Source organism: Danio rerio, chromosome 9 (genome assembly GCF_052040795.2).
Source record: "Danio rerio strain M-AB ecotype USA chromosome 9, GRCz13ab, whole genome shotgun sequence".
In the NCBI taxonomy this organism is placed as follows: Eukaryota; Metazoa; Chordata; class Actinopteri; order Cypriniformes; family Danionidae; genus Danio; species Danio rerio.
Genome location: NC_141029.1, coordinates 40,695,976 through 40,712,500, shown reverse-complemented (window position 1 = coordinate 40,712,500; position 16,525 = coordinate 40,695,976). Strand labels below are relative to the sequence as shown.

The 16,525-nt window shown below is 35.0% G+C and overlaps 1 protein-coding gene across 32 annotated transcripts in view; it reads right to left on the bottom strand.

Annotated features, from left to right (window-relative positions):
• map2 (microtubule-associated protein 2) overlaps positions 1-16,525 on the bottom strand; it is a 208,745-nt gene that overhangs the window by 128,229 nt on the left and 63,991 nt on the right. For all 32 annotated transcript variants that reach the window (XM_087266334.1, XM_087266335.1, XM_087266337.1 and 29 more), the window contains exon 2: positions 2,646-2,728. The gene's annotated coding sequence lies outside the window, so the exon portion shown is untranslated. The remainder of the gene's footprint in view (positions 1-2,645; positions 2,729-16,525) is intronic.

The following is a 16,525-nucleotide window of genomic DNA, read 5'->3' as shown; positions in this document are numbered from 1 at the left end:
TGTGAGGTAGCTTGAACAATCAGGTCATAACTAACATCAATCCTTCACTTTTGGACTTTAGTACAACAGTAAACAAACAAAAAAATCAAATATAAAAACACTTAGCACCTCGACTTAAAATACCCGGCAGGCAATCCCAAGTTTACATATGTCAGTGTTTGCTATGGCAATGTTGTCGTCATCAACTTTATAATACCTCCAGACCACAGACATACTCCTGTTTTCTGCTTTCAGCTGCTTTCGTGTTCTACTTTGCAGGCATTTAATCAAAACCGTCTCTGCAACAAATTGATGTCATGCCATGTGTATGTAAATATATATGTATATATATCCTGATCGGGAGATTCCGACATTTCACGTGACCGGATCTGGACATCCACATATATAATGTATTAATAAAGCAAAATTTACACATTTCAATGTTTTTCAATGCCAGTTGGCGTTTCTGTGTGGAGTTTGTATGTTCTCCCCATGTTCACAGGGGTTTCCTCCGGGTGCTCCGGTTTCCTCCATAGTCCAAAGACATGTGGTACAGGTGAATTGTATAAACTAAATTGTCCGTAGTGTATGTATGTGAATGAGTGTGTATGAATGTTTCCCAGTGCTGGGTTGCAGCTGAAAGGGAATCTACTGTTAAAGAATATGCTGGACAAGTTGGTGGTTCATTCCACTGTGGCGACCCCTGATGAATAAAGGGACTAAGCTGAAGGAAAATTAACGAATGAGATTTGCCGTATATGAGTGCGTGTGTGTGAATAGGAGAGTGTATGGGTGTTTACCAGAATTGGATTGTGGCTGAGGGCATCCTCTGCATAAAACATTTGCTGGAATAGTTGGCAGTTCATTCTGCAGTGGCAACCATTAATAAATAAGGGACTTAGCCAAAGGGAAATCAATGATTGAATAAATAAGAATTTTACATCACCTGAAAGCTGAATAAATAGACTTCTCATATTTGGCCGAGATACAACTATTGAAAATCTGGAATCTAAGAAAAAACGAAGATACTGAGAAAATCGCCTTAAATTTTTCCAAATTAAGCTCTTATTTAAAACAGATAAAAAAAAAAATAACTTTTTATATATTTATGAAAACAAATTAACAAATTAAATGTCATTTTTGCTTAAAATTTAAATGATTCATTCATTCATTTATTCATTTATTAATTCGTTTTCTTTTTGGCTTAGTCCCTTTATTAATCTGGAATCACCACAGCAGAATGAACCACCAACTTATCCAGCATATGTTTTACGCAGTGCATGCCCTTCTAGCCAATTTAGCTCATTTAATTTACCTATAGCGCATGTCTTTGGACTGTGGGGAAACCCACAGGGACACCTCAGGAACTTATTTTTAATTACAAATCATTTGTATACAGTATTATGCTGTACACAGAGTGGGTAAAAGTAAGTATTGAACTTTTCACCATCTTTCTCAGAAAATATATTTCAAAATGGGGAGGAATGATTTCTAAACGGGGAGGACATCCACACTCCACACAGAAATGCCAACTGACCCAGTCGAGGCTTGAACCAGCGACCTTCTTGCTGTGAGGCGAATGTGCTACCAACTGTGCCACCATGAAGCCCTAAATTTGAATGATGTTTGGCACAAAATACAAACTGATATCTATAAAAATCAATATATATATTTGTCTAATATTGTATGTATATTTAGTTATTCCCATAAATATACTCATGCAGCATTTTGCTCAATGATATATGATTAAATGTTAAGTCAAGAGCACATTTAGAAATATTTTTTCTGAGAAATGGTGACAAGTTCAATACTTATATTACCTGCTCTATGTACAGAATATTATATAAATGGATCATGAATAAAAATAAGCCCCTGAGAATCCCTCTATGAATGTGCAAATAGAACAAAAACTCTTATGTTAAAGTAATCCGTAAATGAATCACCGAATTGAAACATAAATAAATTGTATTTATTTGTTTATTTTTTGCATCACTAAATATAAATTACATTTTTAAAAATCAGAGTGTGAGTAGTTACATATCATGGAAACTATACAACTTGTATTTGACATTCAGTGATTAGCATTGTGATATAGAATTTGCGTTTATATAGATGTAGATATAGACTTTCTGATATGGAATTCCCCACCCCCGATGACCCACATTATCACCAAATCACTGCCAGTGTGACTGTTATATACCTGGACAGACTGAGGTGACACTAATGGCAGGTGTCTAGACAGGCATCATCACGTCACCCTGACTCCAACAAACATCAGACCAGCAAGAGACACAACACAAGACAACAGTCTTTTCAACATACAAAACTCCAGCTATGAGCACATCCAGCTTCAATGATGCTCAAAAAATGCACAAACTTGTTAACAGGTACAATGATGCTCCAAAATGCACTGACAACACATCAAAAATTAATTCTCAGAATGAGCTGAAGCAGGCAGAAGGAAGAAACGCAAAGATCCAGTGGGGTTTTGGAAGAAATGAGAATGCCGGTTGTTCCCGTATAAGCCTGTCGGATTGTCACACACCTTCTGTGCCAGAGCGTTACACACACAATGACGCAGCATCTCTGCAGCATGGCGAGCAGCGAGGCAGAGAACAGGAGAAAGACTGGAGGAAAAGCCAGAAAACGAGAATAAAAGAGCCTACCTGAGGAGATGTGTGTGTGTGTGTGTGTAGGATCCTGTTCTTCAGCGTGGAGCACGGAGGACGACAGAGAATTACAGATGGACCTGGAGGGAGACAGAAATGTGGCAGGTGAGCTCAAGGTGTCCCGCGTTTTGGTCACGTGAGCTCAGGAGATAAAAGACATGGGATTGGAGATTTTTTCCTTGTCTGTGGCCTGAGAGACGCACATGTGCGAGTTTAGCATGCGCTGTTCATTCTACCACCTTCAGTGTGTGGGAGAGCGGTTTGAGAGAGGGGAAGGGCTAGTGTGTGTGTGTGCGTGTGTGTGTGTGTGTGTGTGTGTGTGTGTGTGTGTGTGTGTGTGTGTGTGATGGTAATATAATTAACAGCCTGATAGACTGTAAGCAAGAGCAGAAGTAAAAAAGAAAAGATGAATCATTGAGTGAGCAGAACATTCCAGAAGCAGCGCAGGTGATCTGAGCCCACATGAACAGAGCACAGATGTGAGGAATGACATTGCAGGAAAACCAATAAAGGCTTTATTTTCAATATAGCATTTCTCTATTGGAGCTGTAACTCTTTCTTGATGTCAGTGTGGCATATCCTGATCAATATCACACTGTGCTCATTCATTTAGGCCAGTGGAGAGCGGATCCCTTGAGTACTTTCTGCCCAGGTTTTGCAATCCTGTTGGAAAAAAAAAAGATGGCTGGCCTGTATCTATTCTATTCTATTCTATTCTATTCTATTCTATTCTATTCTATTCTATTCTATTCTATTCTATTCTATTTTTTTTATATTCATATACACTACACACTCTATATTTTTTATATTATGGTATATTATATTATAGTATTATTCTATTCCATTCCATTCTATTCTACTTTTGTTCCATTTTTCTATTCCATTCTGTTTCGTTCTGTTCTATTCTATTTCATTCTGCTTGGTTCTATTCCATTCTGTTCCATTATATTCTATTTTGTTTCATTCTGTTCAATTCCATTTCATTCTGTTCCATTTTATTCTATTCTTTTCTGTTCCATTCTTTTCCATTCTTTTCAATTTTGTTCTATTATATTCTTCTTTGTTCTATTCCATTCTGTTCTATTCTGTGCCATTCTGTTCTGCTCTATTCCATTCTGTCCCATTCTATTCTAGTCCATTATATTCTATTCAGTTCCATTCTGTTCTATTCTGTTTTATTCTATTCAGTTCCATTATATTACATTCTTTTTCCTTCTATTTTATTCTATTCGATTTTATTCTATTCAGTTCCATCTATTCTATGTATTATTTATTCTATTATTTTTCTTTCTCTTGATTATATTTTATATATTATGGAATATTACATTATTTTATTATTCTATTACACTCTATTTCCTTCCATTTTGTATTCTATTCTGTTTCATTCCATACTGCTCTAATTTATTCTCTTCTGTTCTATTCTATTCTGTTTTATTCTATATATTGTATATTCTATTCTATTTATTCCTGTCTGCTTTATTATATTTCATATACAGTATAAACTATATATGTTTTATATTATGGTTTATTATATTAATTTATTATTCTATTCCATTACATTGTATTCTAGTTATGTTCCATTTTTTATATATATATTCTGTTTTGTTCTTTTATGTTCCATTCCGTTCTACTCCATTTTATTCTGTTCCATTCTATTCCATTTCCTTCTATGCTTTTCTATTTCCTTCTATATTTATTCTATTTTGTCACATTCTATCATTTTATCAAGCAGATCAACACCAGTAAGTTTTAACTTTGTGAAGACATTATTTTGAGCTCCATGAGGAAAAAGGCCCAAAAATCATACATAATGAAGTATTTTGAAAATATAAACATGCTGATTGTTCATACATGAGCATTTTAGAAGTAGTTTAGGTAATCATAGGTTTCCTGAACAGAGAACAAATGTAAAGAATGACATTGCGAAAAAAGCAATAAATGTTTTATCTTCAATATAGTATATAGTATTGCAGCAGTAACTCTTTCTTAATCTCGATGCGACATTTTCCGATCGATATCACACCATGTTCATTCATTTAGGCCAGAAGAGAACTGATCTCTTGAAAGAGCCTGGTTTTTACCCAGGTTTCTTATTTCTGTTATGTTTTATTCTATTCTGTTCAGTCATAATCTAATCTAATCCATTCCACTTATTCACCATGGTTCAGAAAATAAATACAAACAAAAAATGAATAATTTTCGCCTTATAAAGTAAATACAACTCATCTTTTGTTGCACATACTGTAAATGCTTTAAAACAGCTTTAATTTAGAAAATATATATTGTGCAGCTCTTGTGTTTTTACATATACACCTGTAAACTAATGTACAACAACCACAGTAAATCTCCACAAGGCAAAGAACAAAACCTTCAAAGCCTTTTACTATAAAACAAAATCTGTGTAGGTCTCAAAACTAGGTCTCCCTGTCAGAAAATGTATAAAAGCATCTGCTAAATGGCCTCTGAAACTTTCGACGTAAGCTTAAAGCAGGGACCTTTAACCTAACATCCATTTCATCTTCACTCCTTTGTTCTGTTGTACAGAAGCGAGTTATTCCCAAGTCGGCCACAACTGTCACAAACCATATGAAAATACCAGAGCGCCGCAGACAGGAAGCTTTGATTGGAAATCTGACAGTAACTGGAGTTCAGATGGCCTCAATATTGCTCTTCCCCTGCCTGACTCAACGCAATACAATAAGCCCATAAAGCAGCACACTGTTCGCTTACAGTGGAGGTCAGTGCGGCTTTTACTGGGCTAGTTCATTTACACTGGGCCAAGCATGAACATCCTATATTAAAAAAAATTTAAGAAAATTGTAATTAGCTTTATTTTCTATTCGTATTATATAATAAAAAATATTTTTTTTCCATAAAATTAAAAATTATAAATGTTTTCTAATTCCTCATTTCAATTTAAACCTGTGCTATCTTTTAATTAAACATGGAATATAAATCACAAGTATAATGTGAAGCAATTTCCTGTCATCTGTGGTTGCTTTTTTTCTATATTTGAAGTTGGACAGATGTGTTCACTGTGAACTGTGGTTAAATGGGTTCTATGAAAAACAATTACAGCACACAAATCAGTTTTATTTTAGTATGATTTATAATCTATAGACCATTTTGAGGTATGTAAACAGTAACAATGGTCCAAACAGATTTCCTGTTTTACATTTTTAATTTCAATAGCTCCCGACAATCCTAAAAGGTTCACACAAAGATAAATAAAGTTATGACAGCTGTTTGAACATTGAAATATGATTGAATTGCCTCTTGTTACAATTATTAAAATAGTTTGACAACAGGCAGGGAATGTTCATGGGCCAATGGCATAATCACATTGAAATGATGTATATACTAAAATATCATATTTATATTTGAAATAAACTTTTATTTTTATCTCCCAAAATAACCATATCAATATAATTATTGTTTTAAATACTATATAAATTAATTATTTTATTTATTTTTAATTATTATTCATTATTATATTTATATTTTGCTTTGAACTATACAGAAATCACTATAGAAAATTATTATATATATATATATATATATATATATATATATATATATATATATATATATATATATATATATATATATATATATATATATATATATTCGCCATAGTCCTTATTTAGTTTTTTATTTATACTGTTGGGCGAGGCAGTGGCGCAGTAGGTAGTGCTGTTGCTTCACAGCAAGAAGGTAACTGGGTCGCTGGTTTAAACCTCGGCTCAGTTGGCGTTTCTGTCTGGAGTTTGCATGTTCTCCCTGCCTTTGCGTGGGTTTCCTCCGGGGGCTCTGGTTTCCCCCACAGTCCAAAGACATGCGGTACAGGTGAATTGGGTAAGCTAAATTGTCCGTAGTGTGTGTGTGTGTGTGGGGATGTTTCCCAGAGATGGGTTGCGGCTGGAAGGGCATCCGCTGCGTAAAAACTTGCTGGATAAGTTGGTGGTTCATTCCGCTGTGGCTTTAATGTGGATTAATAAAAGGGACTAAGCCGACAATAAAATGAATGAATGAATTTATACTGTTCATTTACTAACTGTGACAGCTTATAATGTTGAGAACTGAGCTCTGCAGCTTACTCTATTGCCATTTTTATCAGTTAAAAACTATTTATTGTCTGGGTTGGCATTTTAGTATAAAATGGGTTATCAAACCGCCAGCACTTTTTGTCTTATTTTATGGCTTTTGTAGGATGGTTTGACTAGAAATGTACAGTTTTCACCATCATACTGATAAGGTTTTAGTAATTTGGCAACTACAGTTCAAACTGCTGTATTTCTTAGAATCCTGTTGAAGCAAAAACATGAGAATGAGTAAATTAAAAAAATATATATATATGTATATATTATATATATATATATATATATATATATATATATATATATATATATATATATATATATATATATGTATATATATATATATATATATATATATATATATATATATATATATATATATAGGTTGAATTATTTCCCAAAAACTTTGGCTTAGCCCGGTGGCACAGTGGGTAGCACAATTGTCTCACAGAAAGAAGGTCGCTGGTTCAAGCCTGCTGGGTCAGTTGGCATTTCTGTGTGGAGTTTCCATGTTCTCCTCGTGTTGGCGTGGGTTTCCTCTGGTTTCCCCACAGTCCAAACACATGCACCATAGGTAAATTAAATAAGCTAAATTGGCCATAGTAAAAGTGCGTGAATGTAAGAGTGTATGGGTGTTTCTTGGTGTTGGGTTGCGGCTGGAAGGGCATATCAAGCTCCTTCTCTCTCTCTCTCAATTATTATTATTATTTTTTATTATAATTTTTTTATTATTATTTTGTGTGGTGTATATTGTTAGTTAAATTTTTTTTGATAAAGTGTGTCAAAGTCAAAGTCTTTCTCTCTCTCTCACACACACACATACACACACACACACACAATTTGCTGATGTTTTGCTGACTGTCATTATTAGGGCAGAAGAAAGATTCGTCTTCATTCATCTCTCCCCTGTGGCAGTTCATGCTCTCTCCCATCAACATCATCTCAACAAATGTGCGAATGTGAAGGCACTGCAGACGGGCAAACGGCCACAAAACAAGCCTCTTGCCCTCCTAAAAACCCCACCCCAAACCTTGCACCGCTGAACCAATCTTCTTTCATGCTGAAAGCATCCAAGGCTCTGAGGCCGCTTATTTTCATGCACTTTCTTGGTAACATGGGCGTCTGCCTTCCTGAAATAGCGTGTCTGATGGGTTTAGCCGTATGTGGTGCACCAGCGCCGCATGGAGTGGGATGAGGGTGGGCACTGGTAATTCACAAGCATAAGACTGTATGCTCCCAGAACTGTTCATTTCAGCTATTCAGACATGCACAGTTGAAGTCTAAATTATTAGCCCCCCAGTAAATTTCCCAAATGATGTTTAACAGAGGATTTTATCACAGTATTTCCTTTATTATTTTTTTCTTCTGGAGAAAGTCATAATTGTTTTATTTTGGCTAGAATAAAAGCAGTTTTTTGTTTTTTAAAAAACATTTTATGGTCAATATTATTAGCCTCCTTCGGTAATATTTTTTTTTCAATTGTCTACAGAATAAACCATTGTTATACAAATATTTGCCTAATTACCCTAGCTTAGTTAACCTAATTAAACTAATTGAGTCTTTAGATTGTTCTTTAAGCTGAATATTAGTATCTTAAAAAAATATCTAGTAAAATATTATGTACTGTCATGGTAACTGAAGTGGACGCTGACGAAGGGTTGCGGCTCTAAACCAGGTTTGTTTAGCAGAATGGTCAGGCAAGCAACAGTCAACACAGGGGCAAACTGATGAATAAAACAAACAAAACAATGTAAGGTTCAAAAACACGGAAGACAAGGGAAGGAAAACATATCAGTGCAAAAAGACTCTCTGTTCACTATTGTATACGATACAAAATCCTTCTCTTAACATACAAAGGTCTTCATAACCTGGCCCCTCACTATCAGACAGGATCTAGCTCAGGTGTGTAAGTGGTGCATGACTGGATCTTGTAGTTCTTTTGCTGGCAGACTTGTAGTTCATTGGCGAACTGTGTATTTACCAGCGATCTGCTCAGGCTGGACAGTCATCATGTCAAAGTTAAAAGAAATAAATTATTAGAAATTAGTAATTAAAACTATTATTAGTCCCCCTCGTTTTTTATTTTTTATTTATTTATTTATTTATTTTTTGCGATTTTGCAATGGCTGAATCCAATACAAGATCAACAAAAAGTTACAAATTTTAGCGATCCTGCAAAATTTCCGGTTTAAACGCAAAATAATTGCAAAAATGTTAATATTAAAAAAAACATTTTATTAAAACATTAAAAACCTGATTCTAAACCATTTAATCAAATAATAACTATTTCAGTTTGTAATGAATTTTTTTATATGACTTAAAGACGTTGCATATGCACCATACGTAATGTACTTAAGTAAATCCTAAAAAATAACATCTCACCTGCGCCCTTACAATCATTACATTACATGGACGAGGGGAAGGAATTGTTTGGCAGCCTGTGCAGTAAGCAGATGCGGATGAGTGATTTACTTGTGAAGTCAATGCAAAGATGGTATTAGACATCCTGTGGCCCAAATTGGGCATTTCCTGCGTTTGACGCGCTTTACTGTACAAATAGACTTAAAGCTAACTGAATAGAATAGCAAGCGCATGGTACGAACTTTGCAGTCTAGACTGTCGTGTGCTACTTGTGTTTGTTTCCTCTCAGTGCCTTTTCTAATGGAGTCTTAAGCTGTGGTCTGATTCACAAGGCCCGATGCACTTGTAAATGTATATGACCTGATGTATGAACCGATGTAGCAGCTAATGCGAACTGTAAAATGGCTGAAGCACAAAGCCTGCACCTTAAACAGTTCCAGTCAATCACTTGCAACAAAGAGCTGCTAGGAACAGAGGTGGAGCTGCTCTCTTAAAGAGACAGTTCACTCAGTGTTAAACATCACCCTTTTTGTTTCACAGCTTGTGAAATTAAATGATTATGGAGTAAAATGAGTTTAAGTATTTAAAATGTTTTATTTTTTGTTGTATATAGATAATAATAAACACCAGACTGAACATTATAATCTAAATATTTAGGAAAGTATGTTGCCTTGTACATTAAATGTATCCACAATGATTCTTTCAATATCGAATATTTATTAAAAGGATGAAACTGGACAGAACTGTTGCCAGGCACATTTAAAACACCGATCTGTTTTAACTATAGTATTCAAATAAAGACAAAAAGATTTAACAAAAAGACATTTTGTAAAAAATCTAAACTTAATTTTTTTTAAAGTAATGTGCTGCTAAACACTTAATTTTGACCATTTTAAAAGGTGATTTTCTCAGTATTTATATATATTTTTTTATTTTTTTATTTTCCTTCAGCTTAGTCCCTTTATTCATCAGGGCTCGTCACAGTGAAATGAACCGCCAACTTATCGACCATATGTTTTACACAGCGGATGCCCTTCCATCTGCAATCTAGTACTGGAAATCATCCATACTTACTCATTCACTTTATGGCTAATTTGGTTTATTCAGTTCACCTATAGCGCATGTCTTTGGACTGTGAGGGAAACCAGAGCACCCAGAGGAAACACATGTGAATACGGGGAGAACATGCAAACTCCACACTGAAATGCCAACTGACCCTGCAGTGACTCGAATCAGCAACCTTCATGCTGTGAGGCGACAGTGCTATTTACCGAGCCACCGTGTTGCCTCAACCTCAGATTCCAAATATTTATCTCAGCCATATAATGTTCATTCCTATCAAAATGTACAATGTAAAGTTTATTTATTTATTTAGGTTATATATAAATATCAGTTATTAACTTATGACTGGTTTTGTGGTCCAGGGTCTCAAATGTACTTATTTAACTTCATTTTAATATCAGGGCTGGGCAAAAATGAATCTCGATTAATTGCATTCAAAATAAAAGTTTAAGTGTGTGTGCTGTGTGTATTTATTATGTATATATAACTAACACAGCCATGAATATATTTGAGAAAATGTTTATTTTATATGCAATAGTGGTCAAAGGTTTGGGGTCAGTGGGATTTTTAAATGTTTTAAAATAAGCGGTCACACTTTACAATAAGGTTTGTTAGTTAATGTTAAGTAATGCATTTACTAACATGAACAAACATTTAACAGTACATTTACTACAGTATATACTCATGTTAATAAACGTTAGTTAATGAAAATACAGTAGTTTATTATTAGTTCATGTTAACTAAACTAATGTTAACAAGCATGGACGTGAATGTTAATAATGCATTAGTAAATGTTCAATTATGATTAATAAATGCTGTACATGTGTTGTTCATGATTAGTTAATGTAAGATAGTGCATGAACTAATGAACCTTATTGTAAAGTGTTACCAAATAAGCTTCTCCTGCTCACCAAGGCTGCATTTATTTCAGCAAAAATACAGGACAAATTGTAGAATTGTGAAATGTTATTGCACTACAAAATAACTGTACAAAAGTAGTCGTTCATTTTATTTTCAGCTCAGTCCCTTTATTTATCAGGGGTCACCACAGTTGAATGAACAGTCTATATGATTCAAATGACATTTAAATATAAATATCTATGTAACAAAATTGTTTTGTATTGTTTTGTTTCTATGTATGTGTATGTATCATACTGTATATACATAATAAACATATATAATGCAAACACATATTATGTCAAAACAACTTTTATTTCAGATGTGTAATTGCACCCAGCACTAATGTTAAGTATTATTAAGTATGAATTTGTTTGTTTTGATAATGTGCCAAATATTAAAACTTAATATTTTTATTAAAACTTAAAAAACTTAACTAAATATTTATTTTACCTTATTATGTGTATAATTATTTAGTGTATAATTACGTTTATGCACTATAAAATACCTGTTCAAAAGTAGTTTATTATTTAATTTAATCATTTAATCCAGTGATTTTAAAGAGGAATTTTCAGCTTTATTATTCCAGTCTTCAGAGTCACATGATCCTTCAGAAATCCCTCTAAAATGTATCATTATTATTATTATTATTATTATTATTATTATTATTATTATTATTTGGGCGATACAGTGGCACAGCAGGTAGTGCTGTCACCTGACAGCAAGAAGGTCGCTAGTTCGAGCCTCTGCTGGGTCAGTTGGCGTTACTGTGTGGAGTTTGCATGTTCTCCCTGCATTCGCCAGGTTTCCTCCGGGTGCTCCGGTTTCCCCTACAGTCCAAAGACATGCAGTACAGGTGAATTAGGTAGGCTAAATTGTCCGTAGTGTATGAGTGTGAATGAGTGTGTATAGATGTTTCCCAGAGATGGCTTGCAGCTGGAAGGGCATCCGCTGCGTAAAAACTTGCTGGATAAGTTGGCGGTTCATTCCGCTGTGGCGACCCCGGATTAATAAAGGGAATAAGCCGAAAAGAAAATGAATGAATGAATTATTATTAATGGTAATAGTAATAAAAGCAATAATAATTTCATTTGAAAATACATACAATAAGTAATAATTAAATATTTATTAAATAAATATTTACTTATTTAATATTTTATTTTTACATTTAACAAATGCTGCCTTAATGAACAGAATAACATCTTTAAAAAAGTAAATGGAGGAAATAAAAAATAAAAAATAAAAACGATCCTAAAATTCTGACTGGTAGTGTATATTTTATTTAAAGTGTTATTTTTTTCTGACCTAGTGATCCTAATGAAGCAAAAAAAAATAATGAAAAAAAAATAATGAATACATTTAAAAATTCAAAATCAACTTTAAATGCAAACTTTTTTTCAATAAGGGTCAGAAGCCCAGCAATAATCCAACATGAACCGCTGAACACTGAGCCAGATTTCCCTTTGACAATCGCAGTCATTAGAACAACAAATCTACCTCCTCCCAAGCAGGATCTAGAGATAATCTGCCCTACACTGTCCTATCACGCCGTCCCCACAGCAGATGCTCATGTATACAGACTGAACCGTGCCTCTGCTATGGCGGATCAATCCTAATTAGCCTGATGGCTGTTGGAGCCTATAGTAAACTCCAGCCTGTGTGTCGAGGAGAACGAGCTGCCCTAAGGTTAGGCCTCCTGTGGGGCGAGTATGTGAGAGGGACAGACATCTCTAATCCACAAAACCAGCAGCTGCACCCTGGATCTAATCCTCCCTTCCCTTCAACACACAGCCTGAAGCGCTGTCAAAAAAACCTGCACGCTGTCAGACGTCCCACCTGAGACCTGCAGATGTCAGATTTATTCATGATATCACACACTTCTGCTTACAAAGCTGCTTTATTTTCCACTGAGCGTCGATTTAGGCCTCTCTGTTTCTCTTATGACAAAGAAGGCGTCTTCCTTTGGTGCCGTTGTCTAATCTTACTGAAGGTACAACTAGGTTTTCTCTTGTTTGTTGTTCAAATGCACGAATCACACTTGCTTTTGAGGAGACAGAGAGCATGTTGTGCTTTCATGTATACATCTGTCTGTTTAATCCAGGGTTGGATGTTTCTTAACTGCATGCACTTTGCAGCGCTGTGACTAGACCTCTAAACATGAATATTTCTCTGATTTCTCTCATGAATATGGACTACATGAAACAGCATTTCAGACTCCAGGATAAATTTGAGAGACAGAGAAACTCAAAGAGAATTTTGAGAGGACAACCAGGCAGTTGGATGTGTGAAGGGCATACTGTACTTAATACATTTTAGGATAATTGTTCCTAAATAAATGATGTATAACGATGTTATAGTGGGTTAGTGTCTGTTTTTATATTTGGTGTCTGATTAATATTTGCTGGTAGTACATTTTTTCCACTTAGCTGCAAATTACACTAGAAGCTGTATAAAAAGCACACAAACATACTGACATTTATAGGTGCTGTACATTGTTATGGGTCAAGGATGCTAATATTCGGCACAAATCCATCAATTTTGCCTTTCTGACTCTTCTTTCTGTGAATTAATTATGTAGAAGCTGTTCGAGCGCGTTTCCTCGTCGGTTAGTAGCGATATATTTCATTGCACAATTAGTCAATCAGGTTTTTTTGGCTAAAAAAAAGAGAAATCACAGTTTAATTTGTTAATATTTTATAATTTTAAATTTCACCTATCCTGCTGTGCATGAACTAAGCTGTTGAATGGTCAGCGTATGAGGTGGCTAACCTAGCTTCATTCATTCATTCATTCATTTTCTTGTCGGCTTAGTCCCCTTATTAATCCGGGGTCGCCACAGCGGATTGAACCGCCAACTTATCCAGCAAGTTTTTACGCAGCGGATTCCCTTCCAGCCGCAAACCATCTCTGGGAAACATCACACACACACTCATACACTATGGACAATTTAGCCTACCCAATTCACCTGTACCACATGTCTTTGGACTGTGGGGGAAACCGGAGCACCCGGAGGAAACCCACACGAAGGCAGGGAGAACATGCAAACTCCACACAGAAACGCCAACTGAGCCGAAGTTTGAACCAGTGACCCAGTGACCTTCTTGCTGTGAGGCGACAGCACTACCTACTGTTTTTTATAATTTTTAATAAATTATTTTCTAATTGGTTGCGTATTATGTCGTGAATATACCCCTGTAATGCATACTACATTGCTTTTTTGTCTGGCTTTCTGGCATATCTCAAAAAAATATTATATTTATATTATACTAAATATATATAAATAAATAGATATTTCGCCAAAAATAACTAATTATAACCCTGTCAATGTCTGACACAGGTGTGTACATATTGTAATAGATGTGCCAGGCATGAAACCTTGACAGGCGTAGCAACAGTAACTAAGGAGGGTCAAAGCAAAGGATCAATTGAATGCAAAGGATTTGCAACCAGGTATTAAAAGATGAAAGTTTGATTTACAATTATTATTTTGTCCTATTACATTTACGTCTCTTAACAAGTGGGAGGCACACATACAAACTGTTGTAATTCTAACAGCATTCACCTGATTTGGATATACATACCCTTAAATTAAAGCTGACAGTCTGCAGGTAAAGCAAATCTTGTTTGTTACAACAGTTTGAGTTTTTTTTTTTTTTTTACAATGTATTGTTAAAAGTTTGATTTATGATTATTATTCTGTCCCATTATTTTTGGTCCCTTAACAAGTGAGAGGCACATATGCCAACTGTTGTAATTCTTACAGCATTCACCTGATTTGGATGTAAATACCCTCAAATTAAAGCTGACAGTCTGCAGGTAAATGCTTTCCATTGTGTTGCTGTATAGAGCCAAAAATGTTAGAATTGTTTCGATGCCCCAATATTTATGGACCTGATTGTAAATAATGTGTTATCCTCCACATTTCTGTCTGTTTAAATATTCACACCACTACAGTGGTAAAAATCAATTCTTTGAAGAGGAAGGACAACCAATTAAAATCTCTCCCAGGCTCTGTGTTTTCGACCAAAAGTGACTTACGGAAAAGTGGCTTCTGGAATTTAGGGCAACATGACACAGCGGTTGTATACTCACTCCAATTAAGCCTTTGGCCAGGACAGTCCTCCATGTTTTCCACCAAAACATCTACATTCAGTCTAACATACATGCTAATTGGTCTCATGTGAGTGTAGATGGATGAAGAGAAAAAGTCTGAGGTGTTACACAACCTAAGCTCTTGAGAGCAGAGCAGAAAAAAAGAAACGGGGCCTTCATTAAAGAGTTCCTATTATGATTTTTTTTTACTTTTTGAATGTTAGTCAGTGTGTAGCGTGTATGCATAAAAACGAACTACATAGTTACAACTCACAAAGTCCACTCCAAAGGGAACTACTTTTAAGAACTACAACAAATGGCTTGTGTGGAACAGAGCCTTATTTTCCAGGGTTTATGATATATGTGAATAAATGTGCCTGTGTGCGTGCGTGCGTGTTCAAAAGTTTTGCATCCCAAAACATTCATCCATTCATTTTCCTCTAGCTCTTGCTGTGAGATGACAGTGCTAACCACAGAGCCATCGTGTTGCCCATCCCAAAACAAACATTATTTAATTAAAAACACTGATATGCCAGCCCAATCTCAAGAGAAACATAAATATTTTTATATAGGCAGAAAAGGGGCTAATTCTTACAAAGTCATACAGTACAAAAACCCCACCTCCAACCCTATGGATGAGCAGATCATACTAAAATGTACGAATGAGATCATAGAAATTAATTCAAATGCAATTAATACAAAATGTTTTTTTTTTTTAAGAGGATCACCTGTTTTGACTAATTTTGAATCAGTTTGTCAACCATGTAGCCTCAGTCTGATCAAATCATTTGAATAAATGAATCCTTAACTGTAAGTTTGTTCTGAACAGATAATTTAAGTCATTGGGATCAGATCATTGAGTCATTAACTAAAGACTACCTCTGAATTAATTAGTTGAACCAGATAGATTCCCTCTGAACTAATCATTTGAATCAATAAGAGATTTAGACTCTTTCTTAAGTGATCGGTTGAATAAGTGAGTTATCAACCCTAGACTCTCTCTTAATTGTTCATTTAAACCAGTGACTACTTCTAAACAGATCATTTGAATCGGTGAGTCATTATCTGGAGACTTTCTCTGAATTGATCGGCTGTATCAGTGAATCATTTACTGTAGACTACCTATAAAAAGATCATTTGAATCAGTGAGTGGTTAACTAAAGACTCTCTGAATTGATGAGCTGAATCAGTGATTCGTTAACTGTACACTACTTCTAAAAAGGTCATTTGAATCAGTGAGTCATTAACTGCAGACTCACTCTGAATTGATCAGCTGATTCAGTGACTCATTAACTGTAGACTACTTCTAAACCGATCATTTGACTCAGTGAGTCATTAACTGCAGACTCTCTGAATTGATCAGCTGAA